Consider the following 20,646-nt stretch of genomic DNA (forward strand, 5'->3'; position numbering starts at 1 on the left):
AGCTGCTTTTCTGTTATGGAACATACAAAAAAATGAAAGATTTTTGTGTTTGGGGGAGTTGCTGACCTGCTTTTACAAGTATAAAGAAAAAAAACTCGTGCTTTTTCTAGCTATTTCAAATCAGCAAAGCAAGACAATAAAAATCATAGATGTGTAGAAAAAAAAAATTAATGGGAGGGGATTTCTGGAGGTCTCTCAATCCAAATTCCTGTTCAAAACAGGGCTAACTCCAATGTTAGATCATGCTTCTCAGAGCTTTTTGCAGGTGACTTCTGAATATCTTCAAGGACAGAGCTTTGACAAGGTCTCCAAGAAACCTCTTCCAGTGCTGAAGCATCATCAAGAGGAATTATTTTTCACTATGTCTAATTGAAGTTTATCTTACTGCACCTTGTTCCCACTTGCTTCCACTGTTACCCTCTAAGATTACAACTCTGTTTGGGCAGGTGGATTCATGCAATTAGTCATCTTCTAGATGCCTTTTCTCCATGATGAACAAAACTGATTCCCTCAAACCCTCTTCTTATGTTTCTGCTCCAGTTCCCTGATCATCCTTGTGACTGACCCTCTGCTGGAGTCTACAATTTTTACTGTCTCTGTTGTACTAGGGCAGGGATGTGTATGGACAATAGAGGTGGTATTCCTAGTCTCAAAAGTGCTTCAGCATATTAGCTGCATTCTTTCTAATGCAACCAAAAATACAATTAGTCCTCAGTGCTGAAAGGGTTTGCTGCTTATTCATGTTCAATTACTTTACTGCAAAGTTGCTCTCTAGCCAGTCTGCTGATATTTAAAGAACTCAAATAAAGGCTCTCGCACCTTTTCTCCAGGGATGTGTCTGTAATCCAGTAATTCCCTTCCCAATGAAGAAATGCTGTGCAATAATCACAAAGTGAAAACTTCCCTTGAAGATCAGTATGGTTATCCTTCACATGTGGTAATACTCCTTTGCCCTACAACATTTGCAATACAATTTGACATAATTCAGATAGGGATAAGAATAATCTCACAATGTGGATGCTGTTTCTATATATGGAATATTCCCATTCTACATATTTTATTTAAAGCTTTCCAAAACTGGAAACACAGCATTATTCTTCTTTATTTCAGAACTAAAAAATGATGCAGGTAACTTTTATACATCACAAGAACCTTGCTTAGTGCTTTTTTGGTTTAGGACAATTTGTTATACTGTCATTATGGAAAGCTAACACCAAAGAGTACCTCAGGGATGGAAAGACACTTCTGTGTGAGACACAAGACTCTTCATGCCAAGCCTGAAATATTCTATCAGGGAGAGATTATGTAGTAAATAAATTTACATTCACATCCTGCTTGGTCATCCTTCTATATTTTTGTCTTCAAAATATGGATGCTCCCTGATGCAGTGTTCTTCCTAGGACTTAGGTCACAGTCAGAAAGATCTACAAGGCATTAAGGAACATCACAAAGTTGCCTGGGAGAAAAAAAGTCCTCAGAACTTAGACATAGAAAGAAGGAATAAACCAGATTATACAGACTGTTGCTGCTGATTAAACTGTAAGAGAGGTACATAAAGACATAGATGTGACACACATAGTGGCATGGGCTTCACTATGTAGCCAGAAGTAAACTTTAAAGAAAAATTTAGAACAAAATAAAATCTACATGCTATTTTTTTCTTAAATATAAATTCATTCTAAGTTGCTTACTATGACTATCTCCCTTTCCAGTTTATATCCTTCATATACATACAACTTTTCAGGACTGTGTCTATGCACTTGAAGGCCATAGTAATGGTTCCTCTTTTGTCATTTTAATCCAATCTGTTGCATGTTAGTTCTGTTTAGCTTCTATTCTTGCACCATCTTTTGTTCAGGCTCCTTCTCATTGCTGCTGACAATGGTAGTTCTACAGTTTTCTTGTGACTGGGGTAAGATTTCCAAGCACAGTGGAAAACATTGTGTTTTTCACTGCTTGACAATATTCAGGAAGGAGTAAGAGTGCACACAGAAGTCACTACCTCCAAAGTATTTCAGACTTGTATATGTCAAGCAACTGCTCTGTGTCAGGAAAGAAAATGGCTCAGGGGACATTAACTTTTGGCTGTGTAGAGTGCAGTTTCCATTTCCTTTATTTTATATCTCCATGTGGTTAACCATCTTTATTGATTGTCCTGATGAGATAGAGGATAAATGGCTGATCAGGAAAGAGGAGTGTAGCACTTAGCCTACACCTCACATACCTGTTCTGCCTAGGTCTTATTTCTACCTATTCTTGTTCCAACTTCTTGGCAATATCTTGTTTGTGAATAGAGTATTGGCCTACACACCCTTTTCCTGTGCTGAGACCAATTCCCTTTGGACAGAAGATTCTGAGAGAGGTTTATGTAAAGAAAGCAAATGACTTTGAAGTGTTGTGTCCAAACTGCTGGCACAGAAATAGACAGCTGAATTGTTCATCCTCACAGATAAAATATCCAAATCAAAATCTGCAAGGCTTGGACGGTTAGCTTGGAATCCATGGGGAGTGTCACCCTTTCGTTTATCATTCACACCAATGGAATAATAGATCAATTCCAGCCCCTTCCCTGGCTGCTGCATATACCAGTACATAGAATTGTGATTATTATCTTGATTGCATTTCAGAGTAGCTTTCTCATCTTCTTTCAGCACAAGACTTGAGGTTTGGGTGATGGCAGCTCCTGTAAGAGAAAGCAAAGCAAAAACACAGTAAAACAAGTAAGCTACATTCACCCAGCAGCAGAGAAGGTATTATGACTCTACTTATTCCTTACTTGCTCTAAAGAAGTACATGACCACACACCAAGCTGTCCATATCCTCATTTCTGCTTCAGTAGTCAGTGAGTCTACCTCTATAAGGAACTTATATAGGTCTGTTTCACATGCTTCTCTTAAACCAATAACAGCGATCTCTCCAACAGCTGCATTGATGTTGAAAACAAGCTTCTTCCTGCAAGAAATTTCAAGCAAACACATGGAAAATTTCAAACTGACTAAGCTGGAAACTTTTCTTATTCTATCAGACAGGATATTGTCATATATGACAATCATCTTTTTATTAACCCTTGTATGTTTTATTTTACCTTTTGATATTTTGTTTCCAGAATAAACCAGAAAGTGTTTAGTGCATCCTAATAAACTGCTTTTATTTTTGCATTTGTAATTGCTGAAATTTTTCTTTCTGGAATAATACATTTGCTCAGACTTCAATTATTTTTCTTCCTTCTCCACCTGTGAGAATAAGCACACATGATATTATTTTGGAAAGAGCATTCCATGGGAGCCTGTACTAGCCTTAGCACTCAGCAAAAGTGAAAGAAACTTGGGTCATTCGTGAAGCAATAATCTAGTGACTTTTTGTTCATTAGTTGTCCAGCTGTATTTGTACTAATTATGAATGCATTTTCCAGGATCCAGAGTGATACCATTGATTCTGACACAATCTTTTAACCAGTGGCAACCAACATAGTAGTTATATTTGCCATCTATAGCTTTGAAATGTGGGCCCAGAGACCAATGCTATTATTAAGCAACGTATAGTATGTGCTACTGAAACTCTTCTTATTGAAGTGAAAGGATACCATCTGATGGAATGAGTGGGTGTTGACAGTGATCTTTAGGGGCTGTATTTTCCACAGTTCTCTGTTTTTGCATTGATAGAACTTTATGGAAAAGGGGCTGAAACCTTTGTACCAGAGATAAATGTCTGTCATGAAACTGGAGACTATGAAATGCTAAATTGAACGTACTGATTCAGAAGTACACAGGTTCTTTATCTGTAGGAGGAAGATCTCAGAGCTGGTATTGAGAATGGTCACAAAGCCAAGATAATGCTGAGGAGGAGGAGAACTAGTGTTGAAGTTGATGATAACTAGTTATGCTGTAAAAGTTGCCCTAAGATCCAGGTACATATGTTGTAAGGAGAAATCTCTTTTCACATAGAACATAAGAGTTTTCCGCTGGGTTTATATGAGACAGGGGGCAGAAGAGGGGGCTACAGCAATATTGTAGGAAAAATGTTCACGGACAATATCTAGATTCATCTTTTAGATAAAAATATCTTTTTGAAACATCTTTTTTAGAAACATCTTTTTGTTGTTTCAAGAGAGGATATGAATCCAGGCAAACCAACTCTGTAGTGCAGTGTGTTGTAGGGTATCAGAAAGGAATTAATAACTAACGTTTTTCTACTCCATAAAAATTACAAATTTATAGCTTAGACTTTTTACATGAAATGGATTTTGTGTCTGATCAATAAATATTTAAGTATTTAATATAAACTGAAATAATTTCAAGTGTAAAATCTGCCTCACAACCTCCTGTTACACACCAACGTTTTGTCAAGCCCAAAGGAAACAAGGGGAGGAATGAGACCCACTCTGTTAATTTCCACTTGGGTATTTTAGTTCTAGGACTTCTGACTGGGGGCAGCTGGAGGGAGAGGCCTCATTGCCTAATCCTAACAGTGAGTTTGTTGGGAGGGAGGTTAGTCTTCCTGATGTAGTTGCAAAAATAAAAGTATCAAAATGTCTTGCTGTCACTCTGAGCATAACATCTGGGTAATCATCAGCTCAATGCTGTTATAGGCTTACTTTCTTCTCAGTTGGAATGAATGTCTGGGGCATGGGCTTCATGGATTTCATATCCAGGAACACATGAAAGTGAGGGTATATAAATCAATTGCTTTTAAAAATGCATCACTATTATCCATAGAACCAGACATGAAATATTGCTACACCCTAACAGGTTAGGATTATACAAAGCTGGATCAGCAAGTTCAGATGTTTTATGACATATGTACCTAGGATACATATGAACTCATTCATAGTCATGTCCCATACCTTCACCATTCTCAACAAATATCAGGATTATCCTTTTAGCTAGTTATTTTGGGAATTTTGTGTGACTCTGAAATTGCAAGAAGTGGAAAAAAGTTATTATTAGCAATGTTAATATTTACAAGAATGAAACATGTTGAGAATTGCTCCAGTAAATACAAATACATCTTTCAGGGAAAAAAATACAGTATTATGCCTAAATTACAAACATTTAGAAAAAAAATACTGCTTTTTTGTAGAAAAAAAATATTTGCTTGAATCCCCTAATTATTATCCTTTCAGGAAAAAAGTCAAGATCAAATGTAGAAAACATGTCCTTTTTTTTCTAGATTTGTTAAATTTATTTAAAAAGTAGTGGTACATTTGCCAACTTCCAGTACAGGTATCAAGGACATTTTACATGAGATAACACACACTCCTATCTTTAAGCCAGCTGTTTCAGACTTGTGTTGTCATAGTATTTTTATTTGAAAAATATCTGATAATGACATTTAGTATAATTTGCATGTTTCATAGCCTTTTTTCTGGTCAATTCAATTTCAGATAGCATTTCTGGTGAGGATGAGTTACACAAAATATGACTGTAACATGGGTTTCAGCATGGATTTAATCTGTTTCACAATATCAAAAGATACTGCAAAATTATCTATCTCAAAAATCAGGGATGTCTTAGCACTCTTAATAGATAGAATTTGGAATACTACTATTATTTAAGGCTGAGTGATAGGTTTTCTTCCAGAAGAACCCCAACTCCTTGATGGAGTCTGTTTCAGAACCTTGTGTGTTTTTTGCTCAATGAGGGTAATGGAAGTTTCAGCACAGCACAAGATTGTTGCCATCACAGTTTCACAGTTAGGCTACTGGAAATGTAGGGTTTGGTATTAGCCCCTTCCTACTCAGATCTAGAATTTCAATCTACTTTTTTTCTGGATGACTTCTTTTTTTTTTTTTTTACATTTGAACCAGTATTAAATTCTTATTGCAGATATTACAGAATGAAGTAATCGGCTCTATATCCAAAGAACATCCATTAGTGAGGGTGGAAGGGAAAGAAACTGTCCTATTGACTGACACTTAGTCTGTTCAGCCTCTCACAGTCGAGAGTAAAGGAGATCATGTTGTTGCAGGACCTGCTTGGTTTTGGTCATACTGAAGGCTCCTGGCACAGTAATGCACCCCTATGGATTTTTTCTGATAAAGTGGTTTTATGATCAGTGTAAACTTCCAGTTCTTTTGCTGACTGCACGAAAACATGCTGTCTTGACTCCCTGAACTGGTTGTCGGAACCAGTATGTGCAAGATTGTCTCTGTGCCCCTCCTGGTGGAGAATCAGAGAATCCATCTGTAAAAGAAAGAAGGAAGGAGTAACAAACCAAACCAAACAAAAAACAAACAAAACCAACAGAAACAAAATAAACAAAGAATAAACAGTCCAAACAGACAAAGAAACAAAAACAAGAGAAAGGAAAACGTCTTCTCATGCATAGCAGATCATTTCTGCTCAGGTATTTAGTGAATGTGATGATAAAAAGTAATAGCTGCCCAGTTATCTTTCTTTCCTTCAACATCACTGATCTCAGGTAATTTGCCTTCTTCTACGCAAGCAAAAGCTACATATCAGACTTTCTATCTCCCCCTGCCATTTGTGATATCCTTATGCTTATCCCCATTGTGCTCTATAATTTCCATACAACACTCTTACAGATTACTTCCATTTTCCCCTTTTCTTGTCTTACTTTTCCTCTTCCCACTCAATTAAAACTCATAATTTCTAAACCTGTTTTCTGTGCCTGTATACCAACTACACAGTCATTTTGCATCTAGGCCTGCCAAATCTCACAGCTGTGACCAGTCTGAGTTTAGTTGGTGTCCAGATAACAAAGCAACTATTTAAAATTTCCATTATAAGATCTTCAGATGGCTACTTTTTGTCATCTTGTAAGTGTTGAAGAACATAAGAAACTCTCAGATTTCCCCACCCACTCAATTGGTCTGGCAAACTACACAACCTTGTCCCACAAATCCTATCCTCTGTTCTTTCAAACACACATGCAAAATGAGAGGTATGATGCTTAAAGCCTCCTTCAGTTTGACAGTTACAATTAGAACACGCTATGTTCTTCGATTCATCCAGGTTTAGTCTTTCATATCATGCTACTGAGAAGCCATGAAAATCCTGTCCTGCAGGACTGATGACTCCTTGGGTAGTTGATCTCAACTCCTATCACAGTCTGACTCCTATTTTAACTACCATCATTGAGCAGGCCTACTGCTCCTTTGGTTTTGCCAAAAGACCAGACCTGTTTGTGTGTGCTTTAAAAAGGAGAACCAGTGGGAGAATGGAGAGCATCAGGAGTCAAATGGTAAAAGAGAAAGGTTGGCATAAAGATAAATCCTCTTGTCCATCAACAATGCAACTACTTTGGGGAGAGAAAAGATAAAACTGGAAGTAGCAGATGGGAGAGAGATGTATTGCCTCATTCAGAAGAGAGCTAAATAGAGGCTTAAATAAAGAGAATAGAGTGTCAAGGAAAAGATGTTTAGTCAACTTGCGGTGCTGGGACTGAGATCCAGCAAGTATACTGCTTCTCCTTCATCTAAGAAATCTTAACATTCAAAGTATTGATTTTGAGTAAATTTGTTGTCACTGAAGTCAATAAAAGACTTTGCAGAGGAAGCAAAAGCTATAGATCTCTAAATTCTCATGTAAGTGAAGAAGCATGTTTTACAGCACAGCTGCAAATAAAACCCAAAGGATGTTGTCTGCCATGCATTCTTGAGTAGAAGATACTGCTCATTACCTATTCAACAGTTTACTGGAAAACTAAGGAGAGAAGACAAGTCAGCAAAACCTTAAAACCAGTCTGAAACTGTGTTTTATCACATGGTGATAAAAGTATTTAACAGCAGAGTATGCTTTCTGGCACCTCTGTACAAAATCTCACATATGACCATCAAAGAAAATTAATTTCTTTGTTCCCAATCTTACCCATATGATAAAAAAAAAAAAAAAAAAGAATTAAACCCAAAGCACTTGACTTTGCAAAAATATACAAATAACATATAGCCAGGCAGTGAATAAAGTGAGGGTTACACACTGCCAGGACAAAGAAACAAAGCTTGTGTTTTACATGACTAGCAGGACTGTATGTGAGAAGGAAGAAATGGTTTTGGCTGATACTACAAGGCAGAGGTATAAACCAACAATATTTGAAGTACTTTTAATTAACAGATATAACTATTTGGTATGTGCACTCAGAGTGTGATTGAGAAAGAATATGACTATTTCTATATCTGTCACAACTATCCATTTTTGCACTGTTCAGGTTATTCCGATAATGTTACTACATATTGGCTAAAGTTGAACAGGTAAATATGGAGGGGTAAGTGGGCTGAATGTGAGTGACATAAATAACTTCTTTTTAGTTTGATGAGCATAATCTGTTTATCAGTCCACTTCTACTGCGCAACAATGTATACAAACTCTAATATATTTCCTAATTCTTACAACACCCTGAGAAGAGAACTTATGCAGTTAGTTACACTCACTTGAAGACACTTCTCCTCTGACAAAGAGAAAGAGAATCATAAATAAGAGTTAGGTCCGTAAACACCCTTGTTTATGGTGACATTTGATGTTCTGTTGGCAATCAGAGTACTTCTTGCAAGAAAAAAAAATCTCACAAGTTAAGCACAAATAAACCTTACTTCTCTATTTGAAAACTTAAGTGCCTTCACTTTTTCATAAAGAAAGATAAAGGATTTAAAATAAGCATTACTAAACTTTCATAACTAAGATTTACATGGGCTTCTCTGTTGCTTTAAAATTATTGACTTTTACAAATGTACTTGAATCCATAGAACAATCCTTATTACATTTTTGCAAGCTTTTGAAGCTGTTTAGTGAAGCTAAAAAAAGTTTGGGGACCAGTGTGATTATGGGAATGAACATATATTGATGGACATGAAAAATGTGACAACACAATTTTTCTCTTAATCAAACTCTATGAAATGAAGCTGGCAACAAATATATGTCAAATTGACAAATAGGAATATAAAAGACTTAAAATCAATTAATGATTTGTATTTCTGCAGTTACATAAAATGATTTATGAACAGCTAGCCTGAATTTCCATCAGCAGTAGTGCTAAAGGATGTTTTTCCATTCATATTATTCACTGTAGTTAAACTTGTATTAAGATACTCTAAGAGAAAGCAGAAAACAAAGTTCATTTATATTAAACAACAGTTCCAAAGCATACCAGTGAAGACATTATTTACAGTCTTTTTTTTCCTACTTGAAAATCTTCAACATTCTTCTATTCCCAAAACAAGTTCTTATGTATCATTTACCCTTTTGATTTCCTTGACCTTAGGAATATGTCAAGTCTGCCTAGAAAAGAAAGCATATAGAGCAGCATTAGGATATACTTGGTGTTTTGAGAAGCTATCGAGTAAAATGCCTTGCCATGGCCCATTTGGATCTCCCAAATTTACAGGATAAAATACCCTGTGATTTAAACTTTATTTCATGGGCTTATTAAGGATATGACAGAGGGTCAATACTCTTTTACTTAGACTAGTCTACCCTATGACTTCACTTATTCACCATTCAAATAATAAGGTTTCATAACTTAGAACTCATAACGATTAATTTGTGCTTTTACAGGCAAAAAAACCCCACATGCCTAGTGTTGTAGAAACTAATATTACAACAAATACTAGTAACCTAGCAAATAGTGAGAGTGTTCCTCCTTCATCTTCCATCATGGTGTGGACATCCCCTGTATCACACTGGGAAGCATGTATCACATTGGGAAGCATGAAAATCAATCCAGCTGCTGTTGTATCTGCTGTTGTATCTACTTTTTGCATAGGCTGATGGTTTTACATTTTCCAGCTTGGAAGTCTGGCCTACAACATTTTCATAAGCCAGCAGATTTTGAAGAAACTGCCAGACAAAGAAGATGGGTGCAGGAGCCAGGAATCTGCAGGTGGCAATGGCAGCATAATGGCCCTTTACCTCTTTTTGGGCACTTGTCCTGCCTGTGTGGTGCTCTCACATCAATGCAAGGGCACTGCTCCCAGCATATACCAGGCCTTAGCATGAGCTGTTTTAGACAAAGTCTTGAGCAGGAGTTGAATGAACAGCCATAATGGCTAAATAAAAGTGTAAGAATAACCTGTTTCCTATTCATTAATAAAATCTCAGTGCAAAAATACAAGCAGGATGAGTCAAAAGAAATTGTCCCTCCCACACATAATTAAAGCTGATTGCTAGCTGAACCTATTTCCCCTTCCCTGAGGGCATGAACACACTTGAGAGCTCACCTTTCTGTGGATTTCTCACTGATCAGCATTCCTTAGACTGAGGTGGATGAACCACATTCCATACACCCTGAAAATGCAGATCTTAAAGAACACTTTCAAGGACAAGAAAGCAGTTTTATATTTTCCAGTGAATTCCATTTTTATATGTGAAAAAATTAACAAAAACTGTCAGAGATACTAGCAAAAAATCAATAAAAAGATTTTGATTAACTCAGAATGTCTTTGGAACTTGGGAGTAATTGTACTTGTGATCTGAAATAAAACCTCTGACAAGACTTTAGTAATGAGGGAGTCCTTCCAGGACTAACAAAACATAAATAGCCAAGGTAAGTTTAGAGTAGACATTAAGAAAAAGTGATTAGGCATTGGAACAGGTTGCCCAGGGAGGTGGTGGACTCACCATCCCTGGAGGTGTTTAAGAAGAGACTGGATGTGGCACTTAGTGCCATGGTCTAGTAGGCAGGGTGGTGTTGGGTCAGAGGTTGGACTCCGTGATCTCAGAGGTCTTTTGCAATCTAATTGAGTCTGTGATTCTGTGATTCTATTTATCAAGAAGCAATCTGAGGCCCTTACCTTCAGTGAGGGAAGGAAGTGCCAGAGGAAACCAGGGTAGCTTTATGCAAGAGGATGGTTCAGCATGAGGCTTCAGGCACCACTAACCCAGGTCTTGTGTCATTACTGATGAAACTGCTTGTGCTCACTGTGAGCTGACTTTTCTGACAACTAGCCATGACATGTTTGTGCAGGATACTTGCACTATCTGGCGCAGCACAAACCACCAGAGTTGGGAAAGCTTCCTCATGGGCTAACTGCTGGTTCATACAGCATTGCCGCTGTAGCTGTCCAAGAAGCTGGACAGATGGTCCTTGGTGCTGAAAAACAAAATATGGAGGATAGTAGAAGGTCTGAGAGTGCACATGTGAAAGCCTGAAGGAGAAAAAAAGAGAAGATACACCTCCATTCCATTCCTACATTCAGCAGCTGTACAGAGAAAGAACAACAACCATGTCAGCATTTTCCTGTCCTGCAACAGCACTGATGTCAGCAAGAGATACCAGGCACTTTGAAGACAGATGTTCTGTCTATTGCCTTGATTTTATTTTTCCCTACAAACCCTTCCTTTTTCAATCTCCATTAACTCATTCCTCTGGATTTGTTTTTTGGTCATGGTGTGGCTCTTACTTTCCCTCCTTTTACTAGACTCTCTGTTTATTCTTGGTCCTCCCTCTTCAATTAACTTTTCAACTTTTTGAAAAATCAGAATTTGATACTCTTCTTCCTATGGAGTTTTTTTCCAACATTCAGATTCCACAGAAACATTTTACAAGAGAATTACTGACAAAATGGGCATCAAATTAGTCATGTATTCCTGGAGTATTCCTTTTATGAGTCATGTTCCACCTTTGAAAGAAAAGATAAATCTACTTTAAACATAAATTTTCCACATTCATTCTATTCTTCTTTACATATGAACTTGAGTATAGAATGCCAATACCCTGAACTGACTAGGCCGAGCTGTAGTTTCTTTAACAGTCAATAAAGAACCTCTTTGCTTGTGGCAACTGCCTCTCCTCTTAAATGAGTGGCTAAAAATAATTATTGATTTGGCCTTGCTCGGGCAGTATCTCAAAGTCCAGGAAAATGAAGAATTTTAGCAGTTCATTCAAAAACACTTCCTATCAAGGGAATGACAGAAAGTCAGTAGATAGAAATACCAGACTATGACAGACTCATTGTAAGAAAAGCAGATGTATAGAGGACGTATTTTAAGGTAAATGGAAGTGAGAGAGAAAAATTGATTTGTAGAAAGCAAAAGGAAGATAATTTGTGAATAATGCCTGTCCCTAAGACACTGAGGTAGAAGGCAAGACCAGACTAGTTTATTTATGGTAAAAAAGAAAACTCGTGTTACTGTGGACAAAATAGCTTTACTTTCTTTACAGGCCACAGTCTAAGAACTGACCCTCAAAAGGGTTTGCATTTATCTGAAGTTGCAGCCTTTTCTTGAAAGGTATTTTTTTCTCTGAGACAGAGAATCCTTAGCCAAGGATGCAAACTGCTGCAGTTACAGACAGAAATCTTTCAACCACATCCATGTTCACCTGGTTGAATGTGAAACCAGAAAGAGCCTCCTTGTAAGCAGTATACATTAGCCATTTTAGGAGGGGTATCTTCCTCAGCTGCATTTTGTGCTCAGATGAGCTATTTGCTATGTCCTGCTCTCTAAGCAGACATAAAATCAACTGTAAGTATGCAACAACCATACTACACAAATCATATTTACTACTTTATTTGGATGATCCTTCCAATCTAACTACATATGGTACTTAGAAGTTTGACTCTCATTCATGGACCTTGTAGAAGTAGTTCCATGGCATTTTCCATTGTATTTTTGGGATGACATCTCCCTACCCTTGCCTGTACAAGAACTGAATTATTGTCTCAGTAATGCTAAAAGGATCTGAGAAAAATATCTGCACTTTGGCAAAGTAACATAACCTTGCATCAGGGTCAAAGACCTTGAGTGGACCTTTCCTGAATGACCCTCTGCCTTTCAAATGTTCCCAAGAACCTTTATGCATCAATCTGGTGATCACTAAGTAATAGAGAAACCCTTTAGATGACCCAGCGTGGGACTGTCAACACAAGAACAGACAATTTGTAAATACGGTCCATAGAAGATCATCAGAGCTTTTTCTAACAACCGATAGAAAGCAGGATCTACAGAGCAATGGTGCATCTCACCCATCTTACCAACAACAAAGGTAAAGACCTTCCCACAACATAGCTTTGGCAGGGAAGTGTGTCTACATTTGAGCTTAAATACAGCTCCTGGAGCAATGGACAGAAACTGCATAGTTGCAGGGTGCAGGTGAGGTTGTCCAGGATAATTAGGGCTTTTTGGTGCACTCGGGACCCTGACTATCTTGGCTGAAAGAGTAGCGTTCAACAAGAATCACAGAGGAAATCACAGATACAGGAAAAAACAGAATTTTAGTTTTCCACAATGTAGCATCACATTGTGACACTAGGATAAGGCCGACTTTAAGTAGAGAGCACCCATTGCTTTAAGATAATTTCTGCAGCAGAGAACAGCCCATCAGGGTAGTAGTTAATGATTAATTATTAATCACAGTCACTTAGAATTCATAAGTATCCCCACAATGCTGGAGATAAGGTATGTAGTTTAAAAATTCTTTCTCTACCAATTTCAGTACCCTGAACTGTGCAGTGCTAGTAAGCATTCATAAACACAAACTTTGGGGGTTTTGGTATGGAATTTGTATATGTTACAGACACCATGCTTTTATACCTCGGTTCTAGTAAACGGCACTCAAGTGAGGTATCAGATGGAGGTCAGTGGGGGCGGATTCCCCTGCGTGCAGTTTGTGCTTCGGGTTATTTGGATGTCACGCAGCGCGTTCTGTTGGCCGCAATACCGCCTCTGTCCGCAGGGTGGCACTGTGAGACACAGAAACACAAAGGGGCGTCCCCTGGTCCCAAGGCGCAGTTTTTGAAAGAGGCAGTCCTGAAGTGCACGCTTTGTATGATTTTACACCCACAGCGAACTAGAATTCCATGCTCTCTTGAAAGAACGAGAGAAATACTAGACCCCCCACATAGTATCTTTAGCCTCTGAACCCCTGCATGCAAACTTCACTGCAAGGAAAATTTTACTGATCTCAAACACCTCCACTAACTCTATTCTCCTGAATCTGGTTCAAAATTACATCCCTTCTCCATGTTCCTCTTCAATTCTTTTTCATATCTTTTTCACAAATCTTAGTCCTCTCTGTTCCCATCCTGAACTGTAATATATACAAACTGGTGAATTAGTGGCTGGAGAGCCCTGTGGAACGGGATATGGGGCTTCCTGCTAATGGCAAGTTGAATATGAGTCAGCAGTGAGCCCTGGCAGCCAAAAGGACCGACCATGTCCTGGTGGGCATCAAGCAAAGCACTGCCAGCCAGTTGAGGGAGGTGATTGTCCTGCTCTACTCTGAGCTAGTGCAGCGAGTGCTGTGTTCAGTTTTGGGTGCACAGTATAAGAAGAACATCAGATTATTAAAGTGTCTTCAGAGTAGTGTGACCAAGATGATGAAAGACCTCCAGAACAAGAGGTCACTTGGTTTGTTCAGCTTAAAGAAGGCAGAGGGGTGACCTAGAGCTTCCTCATGGAGTGAAATAGAGTGGGAGGTGCTGATCTCTCTCCAGTGACCAGCAGTAGGACACAAGGAGATCACAGAAACATTAAGGTCAGAAAAAACCTCTAATATCATCAAATCCAACCATAAATCCAACACTGCAAAGACCACCACTAAACCATGCCCCTAACTGCACATTTACATCTTAAATGCCTCCAGGGATGGTGACTCAAGCATTTCACTGAGCAACCTGTTCCAATTCTTGACAACCCTTTTGGTGAACAAATCTTTCCTAATTTCCAGTCTAAACCTCCCCTGGCACAACTTGAGGTTCTTTCCTCTTGTTCTATCCCTTTTTATCTGGGAGAAAAGACTCACCCCCACCTGGCTACAATTACCTTTCAGGCAGTTGTAGAGAGTGATTAAGGTCTCCCCTGAGCCTCCTTTTCTCCAGGCTAAACAACAACAGCTCCCTCAGTAGCTCCTCATAAGACTTGTGCTTCACCAGCTTCATTGCCCTTCTCTGGACATGCTCCAGCACCTCAAAGTCTTTTTTGCAATGAAGGGCCCAAAATAGAACACAGGACTAGAGGTGCAGGCTCAGCAGTGCTGAGGGAAGTGGGATGATCACTGCCCTAGTCCTGGTGGCCAAGCTATTTCTACTACAGGCCAGGGTGGCATTGGTCTTCTTGGCCACCTGCGCTCACTGTCACCTCACGTTCAGCTGTTTGTTAACCAGTACTCCCAGGTCCTTTTATGCTGAGCCATGTTCTAGTCACTCTGTCCCAAGCCTGTAGCACTCCATGTTGTTATTCAAGTGCAGAACCTGGAACTTGGCCTTGTTGAACCTCATACAACTAGCCTTAGCCCATCAATCTAGTTTGTTCACACTCCTCTGCAAAGCCTTTCTTGCTCTCTAGACCAGCAGTCCCACCCAGCTTGGTGTTGGCCGCATTCTTACTGAGAGTACATTCAAGACCCTTGTCCATATCATCATTAAAGTTATTAAATAGGGCTGACCTCAATACTGAGCTCTGTGGAACCCCACTAGTGACTGGCCACCACCCGGATTTAGCTCCATTCACCACCACTATCTGGGCCTGGCCATCCAGTCAACTTTTAATCCAAAAAATGTATACTCCTGTCCCAAGCCATAAGCAGACAATTTTTTCCAGGACAACACTGTGGGAAATGGTATCAAAGCCATTACTGAAATCCAGGTAGAAGATAACATCCACAGTCTTTACCTCATCCCTTAGACAGGTCACCACGGCATGGAAGGAGATCGGGTTGTTCAGGCAGGACCTGCCTTTCATTAACCCATCCTGGATGGGTCTGATCCCCTGGTTGACCTGCACTTGCCATGTGATGGCACTCAGGATGATCTACTCCATGACCTTTCCTGGCATTGCGGGCAGGCTGACAGACCCGGGTCATCCTTGTGGTCCTTTGTGGATGGGCATCACATTTGTCAACCTCCAGTCACCTGAGACCTCCTCAATGAACCAGGACTGCTGATAAATGATGGGAAGTATCTCAGTGAGCACTTCTGCCAGGTCTCTCAGTATCCTTGGGTGAATCCCACCTGGGCCCAAAGCCTTGTGTGTTTCTAAGTGATGTAGCAGGTCACTGAGGACTTCTCTTGGATTATGGGAGCTGCATTCTTCACCCTGTCTCTGTCTCTCATCTGTGGGAGCTGGGAACCTGAAGAACCACTGATCTTGCTATTAAAGACTGTGGCAATTAAGGCATTTGTACATTTTTCTCATCCTTTGTCATTACATTTTCCCCTGCACCCAGTAGAGGATGGAGGTTCTCCTTAGCCCTCCTTTTGTTGCTGACGTATTCATAAAAACATTTTTTATTGACTTTTCATTCAATTGAAATTATATGAAACTGCATTAGGGGAAGTTCACATTGGACATTAGGAAAAGTTTCTTCACTGAGAGTGTGATCAATCAGGCTTCCCAGGGGTGTGTTCTCAGCACTATGCTTGAAGTTCAAGGAGCACTTAGTTGTATGGTTTAGTTTTAGGTAGTCCTGTGAGGAGCAAGGAGTTGGACTCCATGATCCTTGTGAGTCCTTCCAACTCAAGATGCTCTATGACTCTATAATTCTAGGATTCAGGGTGATAAGCAAGAATGCTGAGGTTATAATAGTCACTCCTCAACATGACGAACAGAAGCAGCTCTTAATTGCTACTGTTACCTTCAAGGTGTTTATTCACCTTCTGCAGGATTGCTGCCTTATGCTTGTGGGCTTTACTCTTTTCATGTTACACTGTGACTTAACCTGTGTGATTTCACACCTCCACATCCTCAATGTTTTCCAGATTTACTGAACAATGCCATTTCAACAATTTCTGCAGGCATTTTCAGGTTTAGATTTATTTTCCTGAAGTTTCTTGGAGATTTTCTTACTTTCTTTTTCCAACTTTATTTTTTGGTGGGAAAAAAGCAGTTTCATACACAGACTGCAAGAGCAAGGGGTAATGAAAACACATCCCTATTATGAGATACTCAGTTTAAAGGCCTCATACTCTGGGGGACTGGCATATGTTCACTTAAAACATACATCACTGGGTTGCTTCTAAAAGTGGTGTCCTTGACTGTCCCTCCCCAACCTGCACACCCTTTGCCTTCCCATCCATCTTCTAGCTGTAGTATTTATGCAGCCCCGTAAAGTCTCCTACATGTACTCTAAAATTTTACATACAATTTTTGATGAATTAGTTTTCAGACCAATCGATTCTTTGATCCGGATCACTGCACAAATCTTTGCTGAGAGCACAGGGAAGGTAATGAGGAAATACAGCTCAGGGCAGAGTAAAAAGAGTGTAAGGTTATGTATCTCCACAGAGGCTCATATTCTTGTGGGGTTGAAATGTCGGTGGGATAACAAGCTTAGAAACAAAATCCCACTTTGCACCGCAGTGCTTTTAAACTGTTTTCTACAAATATGTTGCCACCACCAGATTCCCATTCATTCCATGGGAAATGGAATGAATGATAGGAGAAATTAATTTTTCTGTGGAGTTGTTTCCATATCTTACAATTAAGCATTCCCTGGGGAAGAAACTGGCACCCAGGCAACAGATTGGGACTCAGAAACTGCCAACGTACAGATCGGTTCTGTTCAGGAAACACTTCTGCCAGCAGCTTTATGTATCTAGCTATTCATTTCCTTCTCTGAAGAACTCCTGAAATAATTAAGTTAAATGGAGTTTCGGGCTAAACAAAATTGTTTTAACACTTCCCACATTCTTTTTCTCTCAGAAAGAAAATAAATCATTTTATTTCAAACTAAATATGTAATTCTCTTTTCCTACTAATTTTTCAGACAAGAGCTAAATGGAAATGACAGACACTCAATTAACCCCATAGTGTGAGTTAAAGCAGGTTCAGAGACCTTGCTGATGGACTTGGACATAGGGTGGCGCAAGCTACCCAGTTTGGCAGGCAAATAGAAAAAGTTCGTGGGTACCGTAGGCTCTCTTACAGAACCTCAGTTCCATTGCTTTCAGCTTCCTGAGGATGTTTAGCCTTCACCTCTCTGCCTTTCAACGCTAGTAACGTAATGTCCTTATTTTTCTATTGGGCTTCCAAGAAAAAGTTGCATGTTATGTGACCTTTTCAGCAGGGCAATTTTGCTTAAATCCCAGAGCGCTTCGGGAATGCAATTTCCCTTTCCATCTGCGTAACTGCTGGTCCATTTTTTTCCACTACAGCATAAGCATGCAACAGAAAAGAGAACTTTTTCAAATCTTACGCAGCTTTCTGAAGTCATTCTTCTGGTGAGCAACAGTCACCTGAATCTGGAACAGATCTGATTTAAGCATGGAATACTTTCAAACACTCTTAGGGAAACAAAAAACATTGGGATAATTGCAATTTATTTGAGCTTTCCTTTCTTCAAAGCTAAACAGACAATACTGAAAAAAATACAGTGATACTTTACCTATGCTATTCCAACAGGAGTTTGAACTTCCTGGTTTTCACAAGCAAAAATTTAAAATTTCATGCTTGGTCAAGAATTGTGGTTGCAGCACACCTTCAAAGGAAATGAGTAAAGATTGGAACATGGATCAACATGGATCAGCCGATAGACAGGGCTAGTCTCAAATGCTTCATAGAATACAGAGAAGATTGAAAGACACACAAGTTCACAACTTCAATACCTTTATAAGAGAATATACCCAAACATTCACACTTTCTAGGGCGTTCATAGGACTTTAGTCACAACATGCATAAGATAAATATACATGTCTCTCACTGCCTATTTCTTTTCCTGAGCCATGGCTGTAGGGCTCATGAACTTTATTTTTTCCCCTTCGGTAGCTTCAGAAATCCTGTAGTGTCTCATGTCCCAGTAAATTACAAATTAATTTACACGGTCTGAGCATTCAGGTAAAAACCTAGTAGACAGTATTGAACTTACACAGTTGGATTGCAGGTCTGCACAGAACTGACTAAATAGTGTCCAGTCCCAGCACGGAACTCAGCTTATTGTAAAACCAGTCAATGATTCCCAGGCAGCTACTTCTCAAAAGTCCCCAAATCCTGGTCCACTGCATAAATGACCATTTTTCCACTGGATCTTAGCATCATGAACCCTAGCACTCGGTCTGTGTGGTGTATTAAATGGTTTGGCTTACACAGTGATGATGCTAGAAAATGGATTGATAAACAGACATTTAGATTGTAGCTCCAGTGAATCGGCACAAGTCTAACTGTTTCTTCACCTTGAGACTGTGGTGAAAATTTGCAACTGGCCTGTGCCAGCTGAGGAGAGAGGTCAGGATGCAAAGTACAGAATTACAAGGGTAAATATTCATTCGTGTGCATGAGGTGTCCCAGCCAAATTGGGGCAGCCCGAATGTGGTTTTACACAAAATTCTATACCCTTCAAACATTCTGGTACTACATGATTTGACTAATCACTAACACCCACACTACTGATTATTAATCACAGCAAATCTCTGGAAAGCAATTACATGTTTTGCAGAATAATGCTTATCTATCAATCCAGACATCCCTGCCATCAGTCTTGCTATAGCTACCTATGATGCCAGGTGATGCTGGGAAGGTTTGAAAGATGTGGTCTAGAATATCGGCATTATCTTGGTTGCTAACCCAGTATCCTTTATCTTTCACAGACAAAGCAAGCTTCCAAGAAGCAATGTCCTTATTTCTGTGACTAGACCACCCTTTAGTTTCTTTTACTTAAAAAGGAAAAATACTAAGACCTTCAGTAAAATTTTGCAACTTTATGATAATACAGAGTATAATGTGAACTGATATATATTAACAAATTTAATACAAGGTCATATTCTAAAGACTGGTTGATACAATATTTAAGGAAGGTAATTTTTGTAACAACAGATATACATACTTAATAAAAATAATAATTAAAAATACAGATTAATGCATAGTCAGATAATGTGGATTTGGATATTTCTCCTTTTTGGTTTAGATTTATTTCCATTAAAGCTCAAGAAACAAAGCACTAAGCAGGAGTGAATACTAATGGTTGCCAAGAGCCAGTCTGGAGGCCATAAAGGTGCAGGATCTGGTTTTTCACACTCCAGTTTGGGCTTCCCTTCTGTCCCTTTGCACTTCTGTGTGTCCTCAAATTATCTTCAGTTATCTCTTATGAATTTTATGTAAGCTTCTCCTCTTTCTCTGCTGGCCTTTCTTAGGGAGAAAACGTCTTTATACTTCACCAAACACATCAGCAAACAAAACAAAAAGGCCATAATGTAGGGTATCGAGAGGAGATTATAAGGTTTTAATTTACTGATCTGTATGATTGTTTTTCAGAAATCTGTGAAGAAAAATCTATTTCAGACAGTTGCAGTGATAAATCTGGTCTTGAAAAAAATCTTCTTGATGATTTTATTCACTAAATAGTTCTGCTTCAAAACTGCTTGTCAAACATGTCCTCTCATGTATAAATAGTACTCTTCTTACTCTTTCTTCTGCCAGCTATTCTATTTGCTGTTTCCAGGTCCTACCTTTCTTCTTCACATTCCTTTCTTTCCTTGTCTGTCTTTTATAGTTGCTCTGTGTGTATCTTGCTTTCTCTAGCTCTGTCTCTTACCTCTCTCACTCTCCTTTTTCTCTTTTTTTCCTTTGAAACTTATTTGCCTTGTCTTAACCCAACCCCTCCCTTTTATCCTCAGCTATTCTCTCATGGGTGGTTTTCTTCTCTTTGGTTTGTGTGGTCTGCCCTGCACATTCCAATTCTTTTCTCTTCAAGACCTAACATGTTTCACACAGTGAAGAGAGTGTTTAAGAAATGAATTATGCTTTGCTATCCTGACAATTGTTT

This window comes from Pithys albifrons, chromosome 1, assembly GCF_047495875.1.
Source record: "Pithys albifrons albifrons isolate INPA30051 chromosome 1, PitAlb_v1, whole genome shotgun sequence".
Classification (NCBI taxonomy): domain Eukaryota; kingdom Metazoa; phylum Chordata; class Aves; order Passeriformes; family Thamnophilidae; genus Pithys; species Pithys albifrons.